The sequence below is a fragment of the Gopherus flavomarginatus genome, chromosome 1 (genome assembly GCF_025201925.1).
Source record: "Gopherus flavomarginatus isolate rGopFla2 chromosome 1, rGopFla2.mat.asm, whole genome shotgun sequence".
NCBI lineage: Eukaryota > Metazoa > Chordata > Testudines > Testudinidae > Gopherus > Gopherus flavomarginatus.
The window spans coordinates 163,233,002-163,259,395 of NC_066617.1; the positions used below are offsets into that span (position 1 = coordinate 163,233,002).

General features: G+C 43.8%; 1 protein-coding gene across 15 annotated transcripts in view; it reads left to right on the top strand.

Moving 5' to 3' along the window:
• Positions 1-26,394, top strand: part of ZBTB20 (zinc finger and BTB domain containing 20) — a 670,053-nt gene that overhangs the window by 224,697 nt on the left and 418,962 nt on the right. For all 15 annotated transcript variants that reach the window (XM_050957922.1, XM_050957887.1, XM_050957914.1 and 12 more), the window contains one exon: positions 25,868-25,943. The gene's annotated coding sequence lies outside the window, so the exon portion shown is untranslated. The remainder of the gene's footprint in view (positions 1-25,867; positions 25,944-26,394) is intronic.

Below are 26,394 nucleotides of genomic sequence, written 5' to 3' on the forward strand. Positions count from 1 at the left end.
ATATAATTCTCCCCCAAGGAGTTCAGTCACAAATTTAATTAACGCTTTATCGAGCAACATCAGCATGGAAGCATGTCCTTTGGAGTGGTGTCCGAAGCATGAAGGGGCATATGAATGTTTAGCGTATCTGACACATAAATACCTTGCAACGCCGGCTACAAAAGTGCCATGTCAACGTCTGTTCTCACTTTCAAGTGACTTTGTAAATAAGAAGAATTCAGCAGTATCTCCTGTAAATGTAGACAAACTTGTTTCTCTTAGCGATTGGCTGAACAAGAAGCTGGACTGAATAGATTTGTAGGCTGTAAACTTTTACATTGTTTTGTTTTTGAGTGCAGTTAGGTGACAAAAAAAGATCTACGTTTGTAAGTTACACTTTCACTACAAAGAAGTTGCACTTACAGTACTCGTATGAGGTGAATTGAAAAATACTGTTTCTTTTGTTTGTCATTTTTACAGTGCAAATATTTGTAATCAAAAATAATAATATAAAGTGAGCACTAGACACTTTGTAGTCTGTGCTGTAATCAATATATTTGAAAATATAGAAAAATGTCCCAAAATATTTAGTAAAATTCAGTTGGTATTCTATTGTTTAACAGTATGATTAATCGCAAAAAAAGTTAATTTTTTGAGTTAATTGCGTGAATTAACTGCGATTAATTGACAGCCCTACTTTATCCAACCTTACCTGTTCTATACTTTATATTTAGACAACCTTAACTCTCTGATATCGTCTCTTATATTTTAAGTGTGGTTCTTTTTGAGGTGCAAGTGGATCCAGAGTGATGTTCAATTTCAGCTATTCTTCGTATTGATCAATCAGTCAGGGACAGCAGACTTACTGGGTCAATTTCTTACCTTCCTTACAGTCTCTATAGCAGGTCTGCACAACTCTTAAAGCAGCAAGGGCCACATTACTCCAAAGAAAACAGCTGAGGGCTGAAACCCCCCAGCCCTGCGGAAACACCCCCCACCCCAGGACTTCCCGGCCCCGTGGAAACACCCCGCCCCAGCACCGCCCAGCCCTGCAGAGACAAACCCTCTTTGCCCAGCGCCGCCCCACCAAAACAGCTGTGGGCCAAAAAGGAAGGTTCGGGGTAGGGAGGTGATACTTGATTTTAAATCAACCAGGGGCTCCCAGCTGAAGAGGTGGCTTGGAGCCCTCAGGGGCAAATTAAAGGGCCTGGGGCTCTGGCAGCTGGGGGAACCTGGAGCTTTGCGGGGCTGGGGCAGGGATTTAAAGGGCCCAGAGTTCCTGCTGCTGAGGGGAGCCTGAGCCCTTTAAATCCCAGCCCCAGCCTATCCACTGGAGCCGCGGCCGGGATTCAAAGGGCTCTGGGCTGCCTGCAGCCACAGGGAGCCCTGAGCCCTTTAAATCTCAGCCGCAGTCGGGAATCTCTGTGGGCAGTCCAGAGCCTTTGAATCCCGACCTCAGCTGGCAGGGCCAGCTTCAGGAAGTGTGGGGCCCAATTCGAACATTTTCGGCAGGGTCCCAGCAGGGATGACTGAAAAAAAAAACATGTAAAAAAAGCTTTTCATTTCTTAGCAACCGGTTCCCTATAAAAAGTTCTGCCACAGTATGTATCTTTTGTACCAATAGGGTTACCATATGTCCATATTTTCCTCCCGGATGGTGATTTAAGAACCAAAAAGCCTGACATGTCTTGGAAAATACAGAAGTATGTTAACCCTACCTAAAGTTCTTTTTTAAAAAGATGGGCCTGAACTAGAAATGAGCTCCGCCACACCCTGAGGGTGTGCTAGGGTGCGCATGTGTGGGTCCCAGCTGCTCCCTGCCCACCTCATTGAAACAGGTGTGCAGGGTTACTTCCCTGGGAGCTGCAGGGCACCAGTGGACATGGGGCTGGCTGGAGTTGTGGGGGGTAGGGGGCTAGAGGTAGGGTCTGGCTGCAGGCTGGGCAAGGGGTGTGGGGCACGTTGGAGACGGGGTGTGGGGCAGGCTGGCTTGCTTCAGGCAGGGCCACAGGGGGGGTGCGGCATGGGTTGGCAGGGCTGGAGACAAAGGAATGCGGGACTGGCTGGCTTCAGGCAGGGGAGTGCGGCAGGGGTTGCCTGGAGACAGGGCAGGGGGTGCAGGGCTGGTGCGGGCAGGGCAGGCGGTGTGGCAGGGGCTGCCTGGAGACAGGGGCTGGTGCAGGGCTGGAGGCAAGGCACGGGGTGCGGGGCTGGCTGCAGACAGGGGCTAGTGCGGGCCAGGCAGGAGGTGCGGGTCTGGTTGGAGACGGGCTGGCTGCGGACAGCGGGTGCAGGGCTGGCTGCAGACAGGAACTGGTGCAGGCAGGGCAGAGGGTGCAGGGCTGGTGCGGGCAGGGGGTACAGCAGGGGTTGACTGCGGGCAGCTGGTGCAGGTACAGGGGGTACAGCCCATCCTGTATGGTGAGTGCCCCCTCCTCCTCCAGGGTAGCAGCAGTAGCCTGGGGCACAGGGGCTATTTAAAGGGCCCGGGGCTCCCCTGCTTCCACTGCCCCAGCCCTGTAAATAGCTACGGGAGCCCTGGGGATGTGGCAAGGCTCCGGGGGCTATTTAAAGGAACAGGGCAGCAGAGGCAGCTGGAGCCCCCCCCCCCCCAGGCCTCCCCTGCTTCTACCGCCCCAGCCCTTTAAATAACTGAGGGAGCCCTGGGGAAGCGGTGGCTTCAGCGGCTATTTAAAGGACCAGGGCGGCAGAGGCAGCTGGAGCCCCGGCCCTTTAAATAGCTTCCGGAGCCCCCTGGACCAGGGCTCCCCTTCTTCTACCGCCCCAGCCCTTTAAATAGCCACGGGAACCCTGGGGAAGCGGTGTGGCTCCGGTGGCTATTTAAAGGGCCAGGGCGGTAGAAGCGACGGCCAACAGAGCCCCACAGCCCTACTCCAGGGCTCCAGCAGTGGTGCTCTGGTGGCAGTTTAAAGGGCCTGGGGCTCCAGCCCCTGCTGAGAGCCCCAGGCCTTTTAAATTGCCCCCTGGGGAAGCTAGGCCACCCCAGTACAGCGCACTGGCTTTTGCCGGTACACCGTACTGGGACTTGGGCGTGGGGCCCTCTTAGATGCGGGGCCTGATTCAGGGGAATTGGTTGAATTGGCCTAAAGCTGGCCCTGGCAGCTGGGATTTAAAGGGCTTTGGGCTCCCCGCAGCTGCGGGCAGCCTAGAGCCTTTTGAATCCCGGCCACGGCTGGGATTTAAAGGGCTCTGGGCTCCCTGCTGCTGCGGGCAGCTCAGAGCCTTTGAATCCCGGCCGCAGCTGTGATTTAAAGGGCTCTAGGCTCCCCGTGGCTGCGGGTAGCCCAGAGCCTTTTGAATCCTGGCCGCGGCAGGGATTTAAAGGGTTCTGGGCTCCCCACCACTGCGGGCAGCCCAGAGCCCTTTGATTCCCGGCTGCGGACCGCACAGTGAGCCTCCGCGGGCCGCATGCGGTCCATGGGCCGTATGTTGTGCAGGCTGGCTCTATAGTTATCCCACATGTTCAAAGTGGATAAAAGTTGCATAGGGTAAGCGATTGCACAAGATGCAGGACAGTGGAGAATCAGGACTGTGGTTCCTGGAATATATGCAGGAATCATCTCAGTGGGGTCAGTCCAGCAAGATGCAGAGCACTCTGGTCTCAGTCCTGCAAAGCTCTTAATTATTCCATCCTCTCTGCCTCCAGTAAGAATGGCCCTATTTTACTCTTTCCATAAACCTGTTAATTGGTCCTTAAATCTAGTGATTATATTGTTGCTTAACTGAAGTGGTTAACTGTTTCAGGGAATGATTGTCAATTAAAAGAGTTTTTGTTTGTTTGTATGTTTATACTAATATCTGAACTCAAATGACCATGGCCCCAACTTCAGCCTATTATTCTGTTTTAACACTGGTGACCAATATGAATGATTACTGGTATTTTCTCTTTTCTGTTTTGTTTCCCCTGAGAAATGTATAATAGACCTGGGCCCAAGCCAAAGCACAAGAGCTAAATTTCCCCAAACTTCTGGGAAGTTCAAAAGTGGGTCTGAATTTCACCATTTGTGGGTGATTGCGTCCCTGTGTGTGAAGTGTGCTGGAAAATATGAGGGGGCTCATGTTGGTGGGTTACATTTAACGATTAAAGATCAGATTTTCCAGACTCTGTAGAGCATTTGGAAGCCTAATTCCCATTAATTTCTTTGAAAAGCTCAACCAAAGATCTGTGAGACGTATGAAAGTGTTTTTATGCTGACAATGTCACTGTAAGATTGAGTCTCAGTCTCCTAATACAATAAGATATTGTTCCCCAGGCCTCGAACTCTAATACTGCAGTTATATAAACTGGAACAATGCTAAATCTCTGGGCATGGCTCTTTGTATTGTGCAGGATGAAGCTGGCCTCAGACTTTAGATTTAATGGCCTAGTGGCAAAAGAATATGTGATGTGCCCAAGATAAAGCGTATATCTGATTTGTTTTTCTGCCCGTACTAAGACCAAAATGCAGCCCATGTGTAACTGAGAACATGTACACTGTCTCCGGCGGAGTGGCACCTGTCTGTCCCTGGTATGAATTCTGCATTTGGCGCAAATCTTGATTTACCAAAATAATTTTTGTGTGATTTTATTTTTTACTTATTTTCATAAATTAGAGGTACAAAAGGGATTTACAGCTTGGGTATGCTTCTGAACATTGCATGCTTCATGGATGCTCCAAAAGAATTATGCCATTTTACAGCTTGTCAAAGCTGCAAGACTAAACCAGTGGTTCTCAACCAGGGGTACGCGTATCCCTGGAAGTACTCGAAGGTCTTCCAGGGGATACATCAACTCATCTAGATATTTGCCTAGTTTTACAACAGGCTACGTAAAAAGCACTAGTGAAGTCAGTATAACCTAAAATTTCATACATACAATGACTTGTTTATACTGCTCTATATACCACACACTGAAATGTAAGTACAATATTTATATTCCAAATGATTTATTTTATAATTACATGGTAAAAATGAGGAAGTAAGCAATTTCTGCGTAATATTGTGCTGTGCCACTTTTGTATTTTTATGTCTGATTTTGTAAGCAAATAATTTTTAAGTGAGGTGAAGGTTGGGGGTACGCAAGCAAAATGAGACTCCTGAAGGGGGTACAGTAGTCTGGAAAGGTTGAGAGCCACTAGACTAAACAATACAAGGCCATACAACACTCCATAGTTGTAGGGGTTACAGTAATAAACTAGGAGAAGATGTGCATGAATAGGGAGAGGATTAGAAGGGGTCATGGGGAGAGGGAAAGGAATGGAGGCCTGGTATTCTTTGAGCAGTCTCAAAGTTTTTTATCTAAATGTATCTATAAACAGAGGCCAAATATCTTCTAACTCATATAACTGATCTCTGCAGTGATAAGGTATCCTTTAAATGATTGCTCAGACAAGTCTGAATACCACTGCTCTATTCTGGGCATAAGCCTCCTTTTCCATTTCTGTAAAAGCATGTGCTTGGTGATCATTGAAGCCCTCAAAACCCAGTCTTTTTGGTGGAGTTAAACTGAGCGTATCGGATAAATATTCTAGGATGATATAACTTTCTGCATAAGTTTGGCTGTTGAAGGCAAGCATTGTTTTAACTCTGATGTCTACCTCTTTCCACAGCGGGCTGACTGTTAGACAGTCTCATAGCATGTGCATCAGCATTCCTCTTGCTTTATTACAGCACCAACAAATATCAGAGGATAAGGCCTTTATCTTGTGCAACCTCCGTGGCATCAAGTGCATTTTGAATAAAATCTTTTGTTGTATTATGCGTAGCTGGAGATCCACAGAGGCATCTTTAACCGTATGTGGTATGCTCTGCCACTGATATTCTTTGTGGGCTGTGTTAAATCTGCTTCAGACTCTTTCACAAAAGCTCCAGACTAGTGGACTTCCTCTTCATTAATAAAGCATACATAATGGACATGGGCATGGGGAGTTTAAGCATTTCTAAAGTTGCCAGTAGTTTTGAGGTCTCTGGCAGTCCTGGGCTAAAATGATATGTTAGCAAGTGTCTTAGCGCTGTGTAATGCCAAGTGTAGCAGGTCATAGCACTGCTTTAGCATTAGAAAAGGACAGAGCTCTCATCATTGACCAGTTGGGAATCAATATGGTGCCCTGCTCAGCCAGTTCTTCCAAACTGACAATATCTTTTTTTAAGTTATCGTGTCCCATCTTACAGGGCAAAACTGAGTTTCTGACTCAGGGCCTGATCCAAAGAACACTGAAGTCAGTGGAGATACTCTCATTGACTTAAGCAAGCTTTGGATCAGCTCCTCAATGATTTCAGTGGGAGTTGGGCCTAAGTGCAGACTAAGATCTTTAGGATTTGACCCATATGTCAAAATGTCCATCAATGGCTATTAGCCAGGATGGTCAGGAATGGTGTCCCTAGCCTCTGTTTGCCAGAAGCTGGGAATGGGCAACAGGGAATGGATCACTTGATGATTACCTATTCTGTTCATTCCCTCTGGGGCACCTGGCACTGGCCACTGTTGATACTAAGCTAGATAGACCTTTGGTCCGACCCAGTATGGCCGTTCTTATGTTCCTGTATGTCTTTGTAAATTAGCCAAATTTAGTTCCTGCAATGACTGTTATAGATTCATAGACTTAAGATCAGAAGGGACCATTATGGTAATCTAGTCTGACCTCCTGCACAACGCAGGCCACAGAATCTCACCCACCCACTCCTGTAACAAACCCCTAACCTATGTCTGAGTTACTGAAGTCCTCAAATCGTGGTTTAAGGACCTCAAGGTACAGAGAATCCTCCAGCAAGTGACCTGTGCTCTATGCTGCAGAGGAAGGTGAAAAACCTCCAGGGCCTCTGCCAATCTTCCCTGGAGGAAAATTCCTTCCTGACCCCAAATATGGTGATCAGTTAAACCCTGAGCATGTGGGCAAGACTCACCAGCCAGCACCCAGGAAAGAATTTTCTGTAGCAACTCAGATCCCATCCCATCTAACATCCCATCACAGACCATTGGGCATATTTACCTGCTAATAGTCAAAGATCAATTAATTGCCAAAATTACGCTATCCCATCATACCATACCCTCCATAAATTTATCAAGCTTAGTCTTGAAGCCAGATATGTCTTTTGCCCCCACTAGTCCCCTTGGAAGGCTGTTCTAAAACTTCATTCCTCTAATGGTTAGAAACCTTTGTCTAATTTCAAGTCTAAACTAGTGTCCAGTTTATATCAGTTTGTTCTTGTTATACTTTTAAGATGTCATATAATTTTAAATTACCTTTGAATCTTCTCTCTTTAGTCAATATAATTTTGGAAGTCTGGTGATCAGCACTCTAACGGTATTTCATCTGTGATCTTACCAAAACAATATGAAATTGTAATATAACCACACACTCTCTAACCCCTGTATAATCCCAGAATGGATTTTTTTCTAGTGGTGTTGCACTAAGAATTCTTGTTCAGTTTATCAGTAGTTACTCCCAAGGTTCCTCCTTCATCATAACTATTTTCCAGATAACAACCCCTTAGTTTATATCTGGTCTGTGTATTATTATTCCCTAAGCGTCTTTTCTCACACTTATGTTTGAGTTGACACTGTCTCATGCTTGTTTTCAGCCCAGAGATAGTTTTTTAAAAAAAGTCTGAAGAAAATCAACTCAGCTATTTTTGAAGATAATTAAAAAACAAAGGAAATTAAATGCAAATAAATAAAAAATGTTGGTGCATATGTTCTAGGGGATACAACTAGGATTAAATTAAGGATGAGAAAATTTGGGCTGAATCTCAATCATGAACTGCTCCCAGACGCTAAGGGTACATCTACACTACAGGATTATTCTGATTTTACAGAAATTGATTTTTGGAAACAGATTGTATAAAGTCGAGTGCATGCGGCCACACTAAGCACATTTATTCGGCGGTGTGTGTCCATGTACTGAGGCTAGCGTCGACTTCCAGAGCGTTGCACTGTGGGTAGCTATCCCATAGTTCCCCGCAGTCTCCCCCGCCCGTTGGAATTCTGAGTTGCGATCCCAATGCCTGATGGGGCCAAAAGTTTTTCGTGGGTGGTTATGGGTAAATGTCGTCAGTCAATCCTCCCTCTGTGAAAGCAACGGCAGACAATCATTTCATGCCCTTTTTCCTGGATTGTCCAAGCAGACGTCAAAGCACGGCAACCATGGAGCCCGTTCAGCCTTTTTTCACTGTCACCGTATGTCTACTGGATGCTGCTGACAGACGTAGGACTGCAGTGCTACACAGCAGCATCCCTTTGCTTTTTGAAAGTTAGCAAAGAGGGTTACCAGCCCTACTGTACCGTCTTCTGCTTTGCAAGTTGACAAAGATGGTTACCAGTCATACTGTACCATCTGCTGCTGTCATGAGTGCTCCTGGCTGGCCTCGGTGAGGTCGGTCGAGGGTGCTAGGACAAAAATGGGAATGATTCCCAAGATTCTTGTTTTGACCCTATCTATGTATGCATTGCAATAGGGCCTTTCATTACACAATTATAACGTTTCTAAGTCACCTTTCTTCTAAGATCTCAAACGGTTCACAGACATTAAGGGACAGATTGTGCCTCTTGGAGGCAGAACTGTAGTGGGGATGGAAGAAGGAGGAATACTCTCTGTGTAGTGATGGTTGGGGGTATTACATCTGTTTAAGATACAATGTCTCTAGGACACTGGGGAAAATTCATTGAGCAGCAACATTTGATACATCTGTAGAAAAGCGTAGCAAGCACTACCTTCAGCACTAGCTGACGCACAGGGCGTAAGGCTGTGGGCATGCCTAGCTCCACCTATACATGCTAACTCTGGAGTAGCAAGCACTTCTGGCAGCTCTACTGCCCCCTTCCGTACTGTCCAGAGTACTTGCAGCCAGTTTATATCTGTTTCCTACATGGGGCTCCCTGTAACCTCATCCTTCTCTCTAGCATACCCATGTAAGAGGCCACTGCAACAGCACTAATTGATTAAGCTTCACAATACCCCTTTGATGTAAATAAGAAATAGAAAAGGAACCTCCTGTGGCATGAAACAGCAACTAACAGTACCCAGCCTTACTACACAACAGCTTAACAAAGGAAGTAGAAAATCATACTGTGTCCAAATGAAACTGCCAGAGAATTTAAGGAAGTGGAATGGAATTACTTGAGTTGAAATTTGACCATGACACCAGAGCTAACGTCCTACTGTTAGGAAAAATGCCAGGGTATCTTGAATGCCCACTAGTGGTCAGGACCCTGGTCGGAAGTCATTTGATAAACATTCTTGTAATGTTCATTCACAAAGGAGCAGAGTTTGTTTGTTGTGGAATCCTAGATTCTAAATTTCGAGACTTCTACAGCATCTATATTTAATACAGTTTTTTGCTTTTGATTTACATTAAATATGATTTAATTCTGACCCAGCCACATCTCAGTGATGCTGAACTCAGTGTAGTTTTGATCTGTGTTCTGTGTCTGTATTTGGTGTATGTCCTATCTTTGAGTCATCTACCAATCTGATCACTACTGAAATTTTAAATCCCTTTCTTGGTCTTTAACAAATCTGTTTAATAATAATGGTCCTGGCACCTATCACTGTAGCATCTGAGTAGATTCCTCCCTCTATGCTCATCTAACATCACTGATTAATAACTCATTGCTTCCTTTCTGTCAGACAGTTTTTACCCACCTTATTGTATTATTATCCAGACCATAATTCTGTAGTCTCTCTATGAGCTTCTTGTGTGGTACAGTGTCAAAGGCCTTGCTAAAATCCAAACAAATTATATCCGCCACATTTCCTTTATCCACCCAGTTTGTCACTGCACTGAAACACCCGTCACAATGAAACGTTTATTGATGTAAGTTTCTGTGTTAAACCAGAGCAAATGTGAAGGTGCTGCTGTGATTATTTGATAGAACCTGCTTCTTAACAGGTATTATCATTTTATGCACTAAAGATAATTTGAGCCATGGGAGATGATATCATTCAACAAGAGCAGTGGGGCTGTGAAGATCAGAGCATTATGAACCTTGAAAAGAACTGGGAGAGGCTTATATACTACAATGACTTGTAAAAAGTATAAGCAAAGTCCTCAAGCTGTGTTCTGAATGATACTCAGAGAATATCAGCATCAGAGCTGCCTTCACAGAGAATTGTATCTTTATAGAAAGAATTGTTTGGGCAAGGCCTCGCAGAAGCTGCATGCTGTCACTATTCCTGTTCCTTGGGAACATAAACAGGATCTAGGGACAGCTTGTGCAAGAAAACAGTTGGAATAGGGAAAATCATGGTTTTCAGCAGCCAGCTTGATTATCAGCATCACCCCCACATAGGAGGAAAGATTCAAGAGGTATTAAGAGGATGCTGGGTCCCACCTCAGCTGCAGCACAAATAATACTATAGTGCATTTCAGGATGCCAGGCCAGGTCTTGCATAGAGTTATAAAGAGACTTACTCCAGCAGAGTGAGAATTTCAGCTACTACTATGCTTTAGCAGCTGGGCTTCTGAAGAGCTGCTTTCTCATTCCTTGAATAACTCAGATGAGTGGACTGTGATGCAGGTGGCCTAAGTGAATACTGGGAACTGGGGATCTAGTTTTGACTTGGCAGTGACCATTATGATTATGTGTACATAACAGTTTCCATGCTAGCCCTCTGTTTCCCCACTTTCTGAAACTTTCATTTCTCAGCCCAACATTTTCCATGATTAGTTTCTGTCCAAAAGTGACTTTTCCCCCCTTAAAGTTTGAGTAAAAACAGTTCAGCAAATTTGTAAAACAAGGAAAGTAGGAAAAAATAAACCTTTCCCAGGATTAGAAAGTAGAGGTGTGTCTGTTTGAAAACCTTTTCAGCTGAAACAGCTATGATTTGAAAGTTGAAATTTGGCAAGAAGATAGTTTTCACTGAGGAGGAGGAGGATATGACCTTGTTCTGCAGAAAAATGGTTTTGATTTGACTGAGTTATGAGCTTAAAAAAAATCACACTCCAAGTATGATAGACTTTATTCATTAAACTCACTAGGTGTGCACCAACAGAAGGATGTGGTGCACACGCGTACACAGCTAGAGCATGTTATCTAAATGACAGTGAATTGGAAGGCAAAACTGGTGCTGGGGGGGAAAGCTCTTCTGTATTTTGTAGTGTTCACAGCAGTCTCAATTCAGGAAAGCAATTAAGCACATACATAACTTTAGGCACATGTTAAAGTCCCCTTGAAATCTTGCAAGTATTCACCAAACTGAGTGTTGAGCTGGTAGCCAAACTGTCGAGTGTTGAGCCAAACTGGCTGAGCTTCCTCAGCTAAGATTTATTTTCTTTACTTTGTCTGTATCTATCTACCTACTTTACTTACGTGGCTCCTATAATCATAGTATCTGAGCTCTGCACTATCTTTAGTGTATATTTTCTCACAACACCCTGGTGAGGTAGAGTATCATCCCCACAGTGATGCTGGAACAATTTGTATTGTGCGGTGTGGGGGGGTGCTGAGAGCCATTGAACCAAACTGTAAACCCTGTATATGGTGGAAACCACTTCAAGCCAGCACCCCCAGTGCACCTAGTTCCAGCATCTATGTCTCCATTTTACAGAATAGGGACTGAGGCACAGAGGGGCTAGGGGTATGTACACTGTAATCATGGGGTGTGATTGCAGCCTGTGTAGCCATACCTGAGCGAGCTTTCATCTTGCTAGCTCGGGTGCCAGAGCAATTCAGCTGCGGTAGTGCAGGCTTCAGTGCAGACTGTACAAGCCTTCGTGAAGCGCAGGGTAATTACTCAGGTGGCTAGCCTGCCCTGGAGCCTGTGCTGTCATGGCTGCACTACTATAGTACATGGACTAGGTTGATTAAAGCGTGCTCAAGTATAGCTACATGATCTTCAATAACAGCCTGTGACTGGAGTGTAGACATACCCTTAGTGACTGCCCAAGATTACTCATGAAATGCACAGCCCTACCCTGTTTTCTGGTCATGCCTTCAAAACCAAAATGCGAGGGGAATCATTTTGGGCCATATCCTGTGGTCCTTATTTAGGCCCCAGTCCTGCAATGAGATCAGTGTGGGTGGAATGTTGTACATGTGTGAAGCCCCACTGAAATCAATGGTCTTGGTTTTTTACTCGGTTCCTGGACAGAGCTCTTTCAGTAAAATCACTGGCATTTTACCTGAGTAAGGAGTAAGTATTTGGCCTACTGTGGTTATCCATTACACAGTATGAACAGCTGTTGTAGGGATCCTGTCTTGAAAGATCCACAGGATCAAGTACCTTTGCTAGTAACAATAGAATTGATAATAATAAGGGGATTGAAAATGATTGACTGATGATGTAAATTGTCCATATGTGAATCCCAAAGCTATCATAGGTGATATACTATTTTGATTGGGAAATTAAATCAATCTCTGATTGCTATTCAAAAAATATTTTAAGAAATCATTGATCAAGGAATATAAATAATCCTGATTAATTGACTACATCTAAATTCAGATGCTCAAGGAAAATCAAACACTTTCAGACTCACACCATGAGTATGTGTGATACTTACAGCTGAGGAACAGTCTGCAGAAGGGAATGTGCTCTTTGATAGGGAATGATTTTCTTTTTTCTTTTGTGAATAAATTTAGTTCTCATGAAGGTAGAAGACTTAGAGTACTGATTTGAGCCAGACATAGCAGAGACAGGTGCTGTTTAGGCTTCTACCATTCAAGTATGCCAGTAAACCTAAATCATTCTATAACAGCTCTGCTCTCCCAGTCCTGGGGCTTATAGACTCATAGACTCTAGGACTGGAAGGGACCTCGAGAGGTCATCGAGTCCAGTCCCCTGCCCTCATGGCAGGACCAAATACTGTCTAGACCATCCCTAATAGACATTTATCTAACCTACTCTTAAATATCTCCAGAGATGGAGATTCCACAACTTCCCTAGGCAATCTATTCCAGTGTTTAACTACCCTGACAGTTAGGAACTTTTTCCTAATGTCCAACCTAAATCTCCCTTGCTGCAGTTTAAGCCCATTGCTTCTTGTTCTATCATTGGAGGCTAAGGTGAACAAGTTTTCTCCCTCCTCCTGATGACACCCTTTTAGATACCTGAAAACTGCTATCATGTCCCCTCTCAGTCTTCTCTTTTCCAAACTAAACAAACCCAATTCCTTCAGCCTTCCTTCATAGGTCATGTTCTCAAGACCTTTAATCATTCTTGTTGCTCTTCTCTGGACCCTCTCCAATTTCTCCACATCTTTCTTGAAATGCGTGCCCAGAACTGAACACAATACTCCAGTTGAGGCCTAACCACCGCAGAGTAAAGCGGAAGAATGACTTCTCGTGTCTTGTTTACAACACACCTGTTAATGCATCCCAGAATCACGTTTGCTTTTTTTGCAACAGTATCACACTGTTGACTCATATTAAGCTTGTGGTCTACTATGACCCCTAGATCTCTTTCTGCCATACTCCTTCCTAGACAGTTTCTTCCCATTCTGTATGTGTGAAACTGATTGTTCCTTCCTAGGTGGAGCACTTTGCATTTATCTTTATTGAGCTTCATCCTATTTACCTCAGGCCATTTCTCCAATTTGTCCAGATCATTTTGAATTTTGACCCTGTCCTCCAAAGCAGTTGCAATCCCTCCCAGTTTGGTATCGTCCGCAAACTTAATAAGCGTACTTTCTGTGCCAACATCTAAATCGTTGATGAAGATATTGAACAGAACCGGTCCCAAAACAGACCCCTGCGGAACCCCACTTGTTATACCTTTCCAGCAGGATTGGGAGCCATTAACAACTACTCTCTGAGTACGGTTATCCAGCCAGTTATGCACCCACCTTATAGTAGCCCCATCTAAATTGTACTTTCCTAGTTTATCTATAAGAATATCATGCGAGACCGTATCAAATGCCTTACTAAAGTCTAGGTATATCACATCCACCGCTTCTCCCTTATCCACAAGGCTCGTTATCCTATCAAAGAACGCTATCAGATTAGTTTGACACGATTTGTTCTTTACAAATCCATGCTGGCTATTCCCTATCACCTTACCACCTTCCAAGTGTTTGCAGATGATTTCTTTGATTACCTGCTCCATTATCTTCCCTGGCACAGAAGTTAAACTAACTGGTCTGTAGTTTCCTGGGTTGTTTTTATTTCCCTTTTTATAGATGGGCACTATATTTGCCCCCTTCCAGTCTTCTGGAATCTCCCCCGTCTCCCATGATTTCCCAAAGATAATAGCTAGAGGCTCAGATACCTCTTCTATTAACTCCTTGAGTATTCTAGGATGCATTTCATCAGGCCCTGGTGACTTGCAGGCATCTAACTTTTCTAAGTGATTTTTTACTTGCTCTTTCCTTATTTTCTCTTCTAAACCTACCCTCTTCCCGTAAGCATTCACTATACTAGACATTCCTTCAGACTTCTCAGTGAAGACTGAAACAAAGAAGTCATTAAGCATCTCTGCCATTTCCAAGTCTCTCGTTACTGTTTCCCCCTCCTCATTGAGCAGTGGGCCTACCCTGTCCTTAGTCTTCCTCTTGCTTCTAATGTATTGATAAAATGTCTTCTTGTTTCCCTTTATTCCCATACCTAGTTTGAGTTTATTTTGTGCCTTTGCTTTTCTAATCCTGCCTCTGCATTCCTGTGTTATTTGCCTATATTCATCCTTCGTGATCTGACCTAGTTTCCATTTTTTATATGACGCCTTTTTATTTTGTAGGTCACGCAAGATCTCAAGGGTAAGCCAAGGTGGTCTTTTGCCACATTTTCTATCTTTCCTAACCATCGGAATAACTTGCTTTTGGGCCCTTAATAGCGTCCCTTTGAAAAACTGCCAACTTTCCTCAGTTGTTTTTCCCCTCAGTCTTAATTCACATGGGACCTTACCTATCAGCTCTCTGAGCTTACCAAAATCCGCCTTCCTGAAATCCATTGTCTCTATTCTGCTGTACTCCCTTCTACCCTTCCTTAGAATTGCAAATTCTATGATTTCATGATCACTTTCACCCAAGCTTCCTTCTACTTTCAAATTCTCAACAAGTTCCTCCCTTTTTGTTAAAATCAAGTCTAGAACAGCTTCCCCCCTAGTAGCTTTTTCTACTTGCTGAAACAAAAAGTTGTCTGCAATGCAGTCCAGGAACTTATTGGATAGTCTGTGCCCCGCGGTGTTATTTTCCCAACATATATCTGGATAGTTGAAGTCCCCCATCACCACCAAATCTTGGGCTTTGGATGATTTTGTTAGTTGTTTGAAAAAAGCCTCATCCACCTCTTCCACCTGATTAGGTGGCCTGTAGTAGACTCCCAGCACGACATCACCTGTGTTTTTTACCCCTTTTAGCCTAACCCAGAGACTCTCCACACTTCCGTCTCCTATGTCCATCTCCACCTCAGTCCAAGTGTGTACATTTTTAATATATAAGGCAACACCTCCTCCCTTTTTCCCCTGTCTATCCTTCCTGAGCAAACTATACCCATCCACACCAACATTCCAGTCGTGTGTATTATCCCACCAAGTTTCAGTAATGCCAATAATGTCATAGTTATATTTATTTATTAGCACTTCCAGTTCTTCCTGCTTATTACCCATACTTCTTGCATTTGTATATAGGCATCTAAGATACTGGTTTGATCTTGCCTCCCAGCTTTGCCCTGACCCTCCTTCCTCTCTGCCATTATAGCCCGTGCTCCCTCCTGTTTCCAACCCATCTCCCAGGTCTTGTTCCCCACTTACCTGTGGGCTTTGCTCACCTGTCCCCGTCGACATACAGTCTTCCTAGGGCTTAGGAGTGACCAAACAGTAGGAAAAATATGCTTACCTCTGAGATTTGTGTTTAAAACATTTAACTGAAAGTTAAAACATCTACTAATGCACCTAGCAAGTCCTGGGATTTTCTTGAGCAGAAGCTCACTAGCTGTTTTCTGAGTGCCGTTCCTTGATGTGCAGGCTAGTCACCTGAGGAATTACCTAGGGTTCGATGTGGACTTGATGTGCACCACAGATCTAAAGGTACATCTACACTGCACACTCCTTTAGGTGGCATGTAGAGTACATATACTACAGAACCTCCTAGCCCAGGTATAAATAGCAGTGTAGACAGGGAGGCACTGCTTAGGTAAGTAAAGACATACCTGAATGCTATGGGCATGTACCCTATGCAGCTCTCTACATGCCCAATAATGGCTACCCCATCTCTACATTGCTATTTTTAAAGGTGTTGGAGAGATTCTTCACCTCAGGGAACAGCCAGAGCCTTTCCTCACCGCAGAGAAAGACTCTGGCAGCAGGGAAAGGCTCTGGCAGCTCTGCGTTGCTGAAGCCTTTCCCCACTGCCTCCCCCAGCCAGAGCTTTTCACTGATATTTGTAAATACACAGTGCAGTGTGAACACACCTGCTTTTTACTGTACAAATACTGTACATGCTGCTGCAAATGGTATTCAGTATAGATGTACCCTAAGACAACTCTGCCTTTCCTCAAAAGTGCTGAGCATGTTGCCTGGAGAACAGGAATAGTGGCCTTGTGGTTAAACACAGAATCTGGGTTCTATTTCCAGATCTGACACAGACTGATCTTGTGCAGATCATTTCTCCTTTCTATTCCTTGGTTTCCCCATCTGCACAATTAAGATGATAATACTTATGGCATAAAGTATGAAAGTCTGTATTTGTAAAGTTAGTGGACATTTTTGGATGGAAAGTGGTACAAGATGATATTCCCACTCTTGCCATGTTTTCTTTATATTTTGATTCAGTTTCACTACCAACATGTAGCTAGAATAATGCATCAGGATTTGTAAGCTGCACTTATTGTATGTCAACATTCCTATGTTAACTATGGTTATTTTCCTCAAATTCTTCATGATGGTAATGAAAATGCTATGAATAAAATAGGCTGTCATGCAACCTTGCTGAGGCTCCTGTTTCTTGAGTTGGTGGATCCTAAGCACATGACAGAGATCAAGGACTTGGAATGCGTTGGGGAGAGGGAGTCCTTTTCACCAACAAGAGTAGACCCTGCTGATTGATTTGCAGAATGCCATTGGACATTACATTTTCTTGCCCCCTCTCCTACTAGAAAGGTGAGTGTGGCACAGGTGAGGACTTCAGATTGGAAACTGACACTAGGAAGATACCATAGAACAAGATTTGAGTATCCCTGAGACCAGCCTTTAGGGATGTTAAGGCAGATAAACCTATGCTTGGGAAAAGGGAGAACCCTTATAGAAGAAACAAATATTGGGTGAAAATCACTGTGGTGAAGAGGGCCAACAGAAAGCCTATGCACCACATAAGTCCCACATAAACTGTCAAAATAGGGTTTCGAGGTGTTTGTGTGTGTGTGTACTTTTTGCTGGCTCTGTGCACAGGGATACATTTCACACTCAGTGAATATCTGTTGTTTTCTCAGTTGAGATCAATTTTCAGTTGCATATATCAAAAGGAATAGCTTTTGGCTACAACTGCCCCATTCTCTTCTCTGCCAGAAAGCCAGAATGTGATCTTTGAGATGTTACACGGGGAGAAAAAAGAAAGAACTAGAAGTTCAGATCAGGAAACTTTATCTCTCACCTGACAGCTGCACCATTAGCTAGTTCTGATAGACTCACCTTATTTGTCTGGTTTTCTTCACTAGTGCTGTGTATATGCCAGTCCGGAGAGGAAAGGATAGTCTTGTACTCAAAAGACAGCACAAAAGGAGTCAAAAATTCTATTTCCAGCTCTGCCTTTGATTCCGGGGGCAAGTCACTTAACCTTCATTTTTTACCAGGGCTGCCCAGAGGGGGGGTAAAGTGGGGCAATTTGCCCCAGGCCTTGGGCCCCACAGGGGCCCCCACAAGAATAGGGTGTTCTATAGTATTGCAACTTTTTTTTTTGGAAGTGGCCCTTGAAATTGCTTTGCCTCAGGCTCCCTCAATCCTCTGGGCAGCCCTTGTTTTTACGTCTGTAGAATTGGGATATGACATTCTGAGGCTTAATTATTAAAGCTTACAAAGCACTTTGAGATCTTCAGATGGCAATGCGAAGTATTACAGTTAGTACTGATATGTGACACATTTGTTACTTTCTGATCCCAGACATGCTAAACTTGTGGAAAAAATCCGCAGAAATTGGGCTTGTTTTTGGCTTAATTGGCTTGTGAGTTGCTTGTTGGCTACTTTTTGGCTTGTTGTTCCTTTTTTTTTTCTTTTTAATTGTCTCCTGGCAAGCAGAGGCAAGGGAGGGAGTCAGGGGTGCACAGCGGGCCCAGTCAGTCCCAGACTGCACGACAGAGGGATCTAGTCACAGAGTGTTGGGGTTCTTAGAGATTGGCTTGTTTTGGCCTGTTTTGAAATGGGATTAGCTTGATTTTTTACTTATTGGGAAAGTCGGGGTGCTTATTTACTGCATGAAAGTTGGCAACTGTGTCTGATCCTGGGTTACTTTAGTAAGTTTATCTTATGACATATTACACGAATAAGTGGATTCCTTTTCCTTTCATTTAATTGTTTCTGCCTAATACATCATATTTTTTGGTCTTCTGTCAACTGATCTGTTGTTTACTGAGTTGAAATAATACTTTAACTCCTTAGAATAAATTGCTGATCCCATTCACACGTGCACTTTGTATATGTGCATGCAGGAGCATGTGGTGGGATGAGTTTGTAAAGTATATGGATACGATGGATACAAAAGAATACACAAATGTCTTCTTGTGTAATATTAGCACACTGATAGGTGCCTCAACAGAATCGTAGATAGGTAGGTAGGTAGGTAAAGAGACTTGACATGGAAAACACCTTTATTCACATAAAATGACATTAAAACTACTTTAAAATGTTATAAAATTACAATATATGCACAAAAAGAAATGAATAAAATACAGCAAAACACATCTTAAATGAACAATAAACATGACTCACTAAAGTAGCATCATCATCAAGTTAACTCAAAATATTGTTTACACACCAAATCAACTGGAAAGTGTCCAGATTACAAGTCCATTTATCAAAGGTGTAATCAGTCTTCAGTCTGGCAGTGTGCAGAACAGCCCTACCGCATCACACCACTTCACCCCGACCTCTTTGTTCTGGTGAGATTTCAAAATGGCTAGTTTTGCCTGACACAGCAAAAACTTAGTCAGGCAGGAAAATGGCCTAGTGCGAGCATTGTATCTTGCTCTGAAAACAAACAAGGGCTTGGAGAAAACCAGTCCCAAACCACTGAAAAGTTGCTGCAAAAAAACCAAAAAGAGGAATTAAACAGAGACAAGATAGGAAAAAATGAAACATCATGTCTGACACCAAACAGAAGGGGCACTATGCAGGCATCTCAGAGGCAATATGGTGCACCAAACGATTAGTTGCTACAGTCCTACACGGGACCTTCCGCTGCAAGTCACCAGGACACGTAGGAAGAGGTTTGTACAACATCCTCCAAGCCAAAGACCCAGAGTCATCCAGGGACAGAGGCATCCTCCAAGACTGTATTAGGGAGATCAGAGAGGGTGGTAGCATGACCTCACACTTTGACACACATACCACAGACCTGCTTGTTGGTCATGTTTGCAAAAGGAACATTCACCAAACCCTTGCAGGACAACAGTCTGCCTGGCTGCACAAGGATCTCATCCACAGAATGGCAGACAGCTAATGAGAGGAACACGGGATTCTCCCCTGGAAGAACCATCTCTGAAAAAACATTCTGCAAATACTGAGCAGCCCTCTGAGGGAGTTCCACCTGGAATTCAGAGAGGATCTTATCCAAAAAATGCACAGGCAAGATTTTGCTCTGAAGAGCAAATGCTATTGCCAACTTCTAGCTTGACCAACTGGGAACAAACCAGTGGGACAGCTTGGTCAACCCAGCCTGAATAAAGGCAGAAAACAGGCTCCTGGAGGAGCCTCATTGGAAAAAAATGGGCTAAAAAACAGTGGCTCTTCCAAGAGCCGTAATATGAAAAACACAGATTTCACCACAGTTGCCAGGCATTAAAAAGATCATTATAGAATAGAAACAAATATAGATTCTGTAATTGATCAGTTGCCAACAAAAATAGGTGAGAATTAAAGCACATCCAACCAGCACGATGGAGAAGAGAGGCAATGGATTTCTAGGCTGGGGGGGTGTCATAAACAGATAGCTAAGGGTTAATGTCTCTTTCACCTATAAAAGGGTTAACAAACAGTGACCTGAAACACCTGACCAGAGGACCAGTCAGGAGACAAAATATTTTCAAAACTGGGTGGAGGGAAGTTTGGGTGTGAGTTCTTTGTCTTGGTTCGGTGGCCCTCTGAGCTCTGAGAGTGATCTCTCTATCTCCAAGTTTTCTAATCTTCTGTTTCCAAGTTGTAAGTACAAGGATAGTAAGACAATAGGTTTATATTGGTTTTTTGTATTTACATGTGTGTAGTTGCTGGTATGTTTTAAATTGTATTCTTTTTGGATAAGGTTGTTTATTCATTTTTTCTTTTAAGCAATTGACTCTGTATATTGTCACCTTGATACAGAGACCATTTTTATGTCTTTTTCTTTCTTTTTATATAAAGCTTTCTTTTTAAGACCTGTTTGAGTTTTTTCACTGGTTAAGGCTAAGAAACAAAGGGAGTGGGAAAATCTCTTTGTGTTAGATTTACTAAGCCTGACTTTGCATACTCTCTGGATGAGGGGGGGGAGAGATTTGATCTCTCGGTACTTATGTTTCAAGGACTTGAAGCAGGGAATATCCCAGAGTACCCAGGGCGGGGAAATCTGGGAGGAGATAAAGAGGGGGAAGGGAAGTGGGTTATTTCCCTTGGTAGTGAGACTCAGGGCATCTGAGTCTGGGGGTCCCCCAGGGAAGGTTTTGAGGAGACCAGAGTGAGCCAGACACTGGAATTTTCTGGCTGGTGGCAGCAATATCAGATCCAAGCTGGTAATTAAGTTTGGAGGTTTCATGCTAGCTTCTCATGTTCTGAACTCTACGGTTCAGATCTGAGTAGGAAAGTTATGACAGCGGGAGTCAGAGTACAGCAACCACTAAGCTAAACGGACCAGAGGTGAAAGGCTACAACCCTGCTGACTAAATCAGTGAGTCCTGACCCCATTCATCTAATTTGGGGGTACGTATTCCCCCAAAATATAATATGCCTCTGAATTTGGTCCAGGAGGAGAGTCCAGACATACTAGCTGGTGCCACATCATTGAGGACACATGGTTATTGGCAATCAAAACCTGTCCCCAAATAGAGAGCCTAGGAAGAAGCCAGTGCCCTTTCTCAGGTGCCCTGGCACCATCTTTTCAGCCCCCGCCCGGTTGCTTAATCTATATTGTTCAGATGCAAAAAGGTCCCCCAACACCTAAATCCCAGAGCTGCCCATATGCAATTGTTAGGGCAACAAAGGGGGACTGTTGCACTGCCAAGAGCCCAGTAAGATTGAATTGCTTTTAGCCCAGTTCATGCAAGCAGATGCCTATTCATTGTGATACAGCAGGGCTAGAAGGCAGCAAGAGAGTGATCGATGTGAGGTATATAAGCCATAGGCACCGACTTCTGTTCCCGCTGGTGTGTGCTCGATCCTCCTTTGCGCCCGGCCCCGCCCCCACTCCACCCCTGCCCCCAAGTCTCCACCTCTGCCCTGCCTCTTCCTGCCCCTGCTCCACCTTCACCCCACCCCCCATTCCACCCCCTTCCCCAGGTCCCCATCCCGCCTCTTCCCTGCCTCCTCCCTTGAGCGCTCTGGGTCCTCGCTCTTCCCTCTCTCTCTCCTGGAGCACCACCAAACAGCTGTTTGGCAGCAGGCAGAATTTCTGGGAGGGAGGAAGAGGAGCAGGAATGCGGCACGCTCAAGGGAGGAGGTGGGGAAGAGGCGAGGGGAGCTTGGCTGCCAGTAGGTGAGGAACACTTGCTAATTTTTCCCCATGGGTGCTCCAGCCCAGGAACATCCACGCAGTCGGCGCCTATGATATAAGCCCCAGGATGGTCAGAGAATTATTCCCTGTAGACTAAGGAGAGGTTACTAAAGGTTAATTAGAGCAACTAAAGCCAATTAATGCCCCACCCAAGACTTAATAAAAACCCCTGCTTCAGTCAGATGGGGAGAGGGAAGGAGAGCTAACTGTAGTTTGGAGGTCTGCTGGTGTTGACCAGAGGATTGGAGTATCAACGGAAGGGAGACCCTGCCCAAGCAGGGCAGAGGGACTCCCCCAGCACAGAGGACCGAGAGAAACCCTGCCGAGGGGGAAAGAGGGTAAGAAGCCTGTGAAGCTGAAAGAGCTGGGACCGGAGTAGAGGGTGAACCTGGGTCCCTTCCCCGCTCCCTTTCTCTCCCCCTCTAGGTCACTTGCGAAGCCCAAGAATATGGGCAGGGAGAGCACCCTGACCCACCGCATCAAGGAAAAGCATGGGACCCCCCAAAGTAACATTGGCCATTTGCCACATCATGCACTTGTAGACAAGCGCAAAGTGCCTGCATGTCACTGTGAGATATGATAAAAACTGAGATATCACCAGGCCGACAGACAAGTGGGGAAAGGATCCGGCACTGCTGGCACAGAAAAGCCAGTCAGACGGCTTGTGGGGAGGTGCAGAAACTGCTCCAAATTAAAGCGCCATGGGTGGTGGGTATAATAGGTCAAGGAAGGTTTAGTCTTCCCTGGCGCTGCTGCCCACCCGCCACTGGACACCTGGGCTGCGGTGGCCCTGCCTCTTCTCCAAGGCCCCCACCGCCTGCTGCTGCTGCCTGCTGGCCATGTCTCCTCCACTCCACCTCCCCTCCAGAGGTCCCCACTGCTCACAGCATCCCTCTTCCTCAGTGATGGGGAAGTGAGGAGTGACGCAGAGAGTCAGTGACAGGCGGGGGAGGGAGGAGGCTCAGCTGGGCACTGGGCCGGCAGCTCGGCCAGGGGTTCCAGCGCTCATGGGGCTGGCCCAGCTCTGGGGCCAGTCTGATGCTTGGGAATGACATAATATGCCCTACATTTGGGTTCTTGCAGACTAATAGAATCATCTTAAGAGCAGGAAATACCTTCCCATCGAGAGAGACCAGACACTGGTGTCTCATTGTGAAGGAAGGGGGGACACTGGTACTTTAGTAGCAGGAGAAAACAAGGGGAAAACTTGAACAAAAGCCTCCTTGACCCAGAGTCCCTCCTGTACCAAACGATTCACAAACTACTCTTGCATGAGGAAAATCACTATAAATTTGCTCATTCGAGAGGCAGATTTTGTATTAGCACAGGCAGTAATCTTATCTACACTCAGCAACACATCCTGCACAGTGTAGGAGACAGGAGGTACACACTGAATCCCATGCTTGTGGATTAAATTGCTAAAACCCTCTGAGGTGGAGAACCCCACCAACTCCTGCAAGGAAAAGGAGATGGGGACCAATAACACCCCTAAAGTAAAGAAACAGCAAGTAACAAAACCAAACCATACACAGCCTAACAGAAACCTGGCTAGTGCATAGAGCACATAAACTCAGTTTTATTTCTGGCCTTCACAACATCATCTGGCAATGAGTTCCACAGGTTGACTGTACGTTAGGTAAAGAAGTACTTCCTAATGTTTGTTTTAAACCTGTTGCCTATTAATTTCATTGGGTGACCCCTGGCTCTTGTGTTATGTGAAGGGATAAATAACACTTCCCTTTTCCCTTTCTCTACCCCATTCATGACTATAGTATAATCCTTAATTGGTTCTAGCTGGTTCCTGGTTACTCCAGTGCAGCCCCTGCTCTGGTCACTCAGGAAACAAAAAACTACTCATCCAGTGACTAGTATATTTGCCCTCTACCAGACTCCTGTACCCCACTGGTCTGGGTCTGTCACACCTCCCTTAGTCATCTCTTTTCCAGAAGTTCTGCAAACTTTGCCATTACATTAGTTATGCTTCACAGAGGCTGATTTAAGCGATAGGTTACATACCACAATTAGTATTTCTGCTATTTCATATTTGAGTTCCTTCAGAACTCTTGGGTGAATACCGTCTGGTCCTGGTGACTTCTTATTGCCACCTAACAATATTCTCCCTCACATCCTCTGCAGTAAAGACTGGTGCAAAGAATTCATTTAGTTTTTCCGCAATAGCCTTGTCTTCCTTGAGTGCACCCTTTAGCACCTTGATTGGCCAGTGCACCGTTGACTGTTTGGCAGGTTCCTGCTTCTGATGTACTTAAAACAATTTTGCTGTTATTTTTTGAGTCCTTTGCTACTTGCTTTTCAAATTCTTTTGTGGCCTCCCTAATTATACTTGACTTTTCAGAGTTTGTGCTCCTTTCTGTTTTCATTAGTAGGATTTGACTTCCAATTTTCAAATGATGTCTTTTTGCTTCTATCTGCCTCTTTTACTTTGTTGTTTATCCATGGTGGCATTTTTTTGGTCTTCTGACTGTTTTTTTAAAATTTGGTATATACATTTAGCTTGAGCCTCTACTATGGTGTTTCTAAATGGTTTCCACATACCTTGCAGTATTTCACTCTTGTGACTGTTCCCTTTAATTTCCATTTAACTAGCGTCCCCTCTTCTGTGTAGTTGAAGGTATCTATCTCCCCTCGCCCCACAAGGATATTAAATTAAATTACATTATGGTTGCTATTACTTAGCCATTCAGCTATATTCCCCTCTTGGACCAGATCCTGGGCTCCACTTTGGATTAAATCAAGTATTGCCTCTCCCCTTGTGGGTGCCAGGACTAGCTGCTCTAAAAAGCAGTTGTTAATGGTGTCTAGAAATCCATACTTTCTATTAAAGATAGGCCTGAACTAAAACTCCACATTTGAATAACCCCAAAACTCTGGGGGTGTTTAAAATATGAATCTGGATTCAGATCCAAAGTGTGTAGCTTGGGTCTTTCTTTGTATTCTGCTAATGAAGGGGACAGTTTTGACTGTGAATTTGTACAGTCTAAAAGTTTCACTGCCATATTTTCAAAATAAAATATTTTAACCAAGATATATACTTGTTTGTTTTTATTTCCTCTTACTAAATCATTACATATATAAAAATATGAGTTTTGTTACCATGAGTCCAAAACCCTGGCAACTTAATGTCAAATTGTTGTAATGTATTAATAATTTTTCTCATTTGGACTTCTGGGTTTTCCCTTTTTTTCCTATTTTCAGAGATTTTACATTTGGATAGAATTAAAACCATTGATTTTAAATGCTGCTATAACATTTATACTCAAACTTATGGTGTAACCCTTGGAGTTTTTAATGCCATTCCAACTAGTATTTGAAAAATAAAAATTGTTTTTCATTTTGCATCTGTTCAAGTGATATGAATGTCTATAGCTATCACTTCGTAATCTACTGTTTTGCAAAGTAAAAGGGCATTGATTTTGCAAGATAAAAGCTTAACAACCAGATCAGCTATTTTGTATCCTTTAGCAAAAGGATATATAGGCCCTGTACTTTTCACACCTTGCACAACACATTTCCTCTTTCTAAATTTGCCTGTCTTTCTTTTCCCCTCTGTGCAATTGTGTAAAAGTACTTTGTGTTGTAGAATGGATTTTAAAAATATTTTTGGCTAGCATTATTTAAAATCATATTTTCTCTTTCAGTTTGTACATTCTGATCCTAACAGTTTCCTTATTTGGCTGAAATTAACATTTTTTCCCGCACTCATCGGTATGTGATGTTGTCTTTCCGTCATTTTTAATTGTTATGCCTGATTTTTCTTTTAGAAGGTAGATTGTTGAAATTAAGGGGCAGGAGGTTTCTTTCCATGTTAATCTAAGATCCTTTAATGTAGAGGCAGATTTTGCTTTTGTGAATTGCTTTTTTCCCCCTCTTTCTTCATTACAGACTACTCTGGGAAGAGCTTTTTTTAACCAAAAAAAAAAAAAAAAAAAAAAAAAAGCCACGCTTGACTGATAATGCATTGCTTTGGATGGTGAAACATTATGAAAGTTTAATTTTTAATTAAATCTGAAATACCAATTATAACTGAAAGAGATTTTAACCTGTTTCTTTTCAGACTGCCTGAAGTTAAATTTTAGATGCTGAAATCACTGCACCTTAGAAACAAAAAGATTAAGCTGCACTGCATTCCTGTAAGTAAAAGCTTTTCCGGTACCTTTTGTCAGTATTTCTCTGAATACAGTGCACACAATTAAGTGTTAGCACAGTAACTGGACATGGATAAAGGTCAGAGTGCCCTTGAATGGGATTTACAAGTTTAACTGACATTCATTAATTTTTTTAAAGGAAGTTGTGCTAGATCTTTACCAGGTTTTATGTCAGACCCCAAATTGCTAATTCTTTCTGCTAGCTGTTTCGAATTTTATTAGGAATGATGTGTAGCTTTGTCCCAATTGACATACATTTCCTGTCATCAAGGATTCCTGCACTTTAATACAGGGATATTGGAAAATAGAGATTATTGATGGCATCAGAAATAGAATTCATTCTCCTTTGTGATGTCATAGGACATTTTTGTCCTTTGTTATAAGAAAAATCGAAAGAAAAAGAAAGTTTCTGGTGACATCACAACAGAAGTCATCT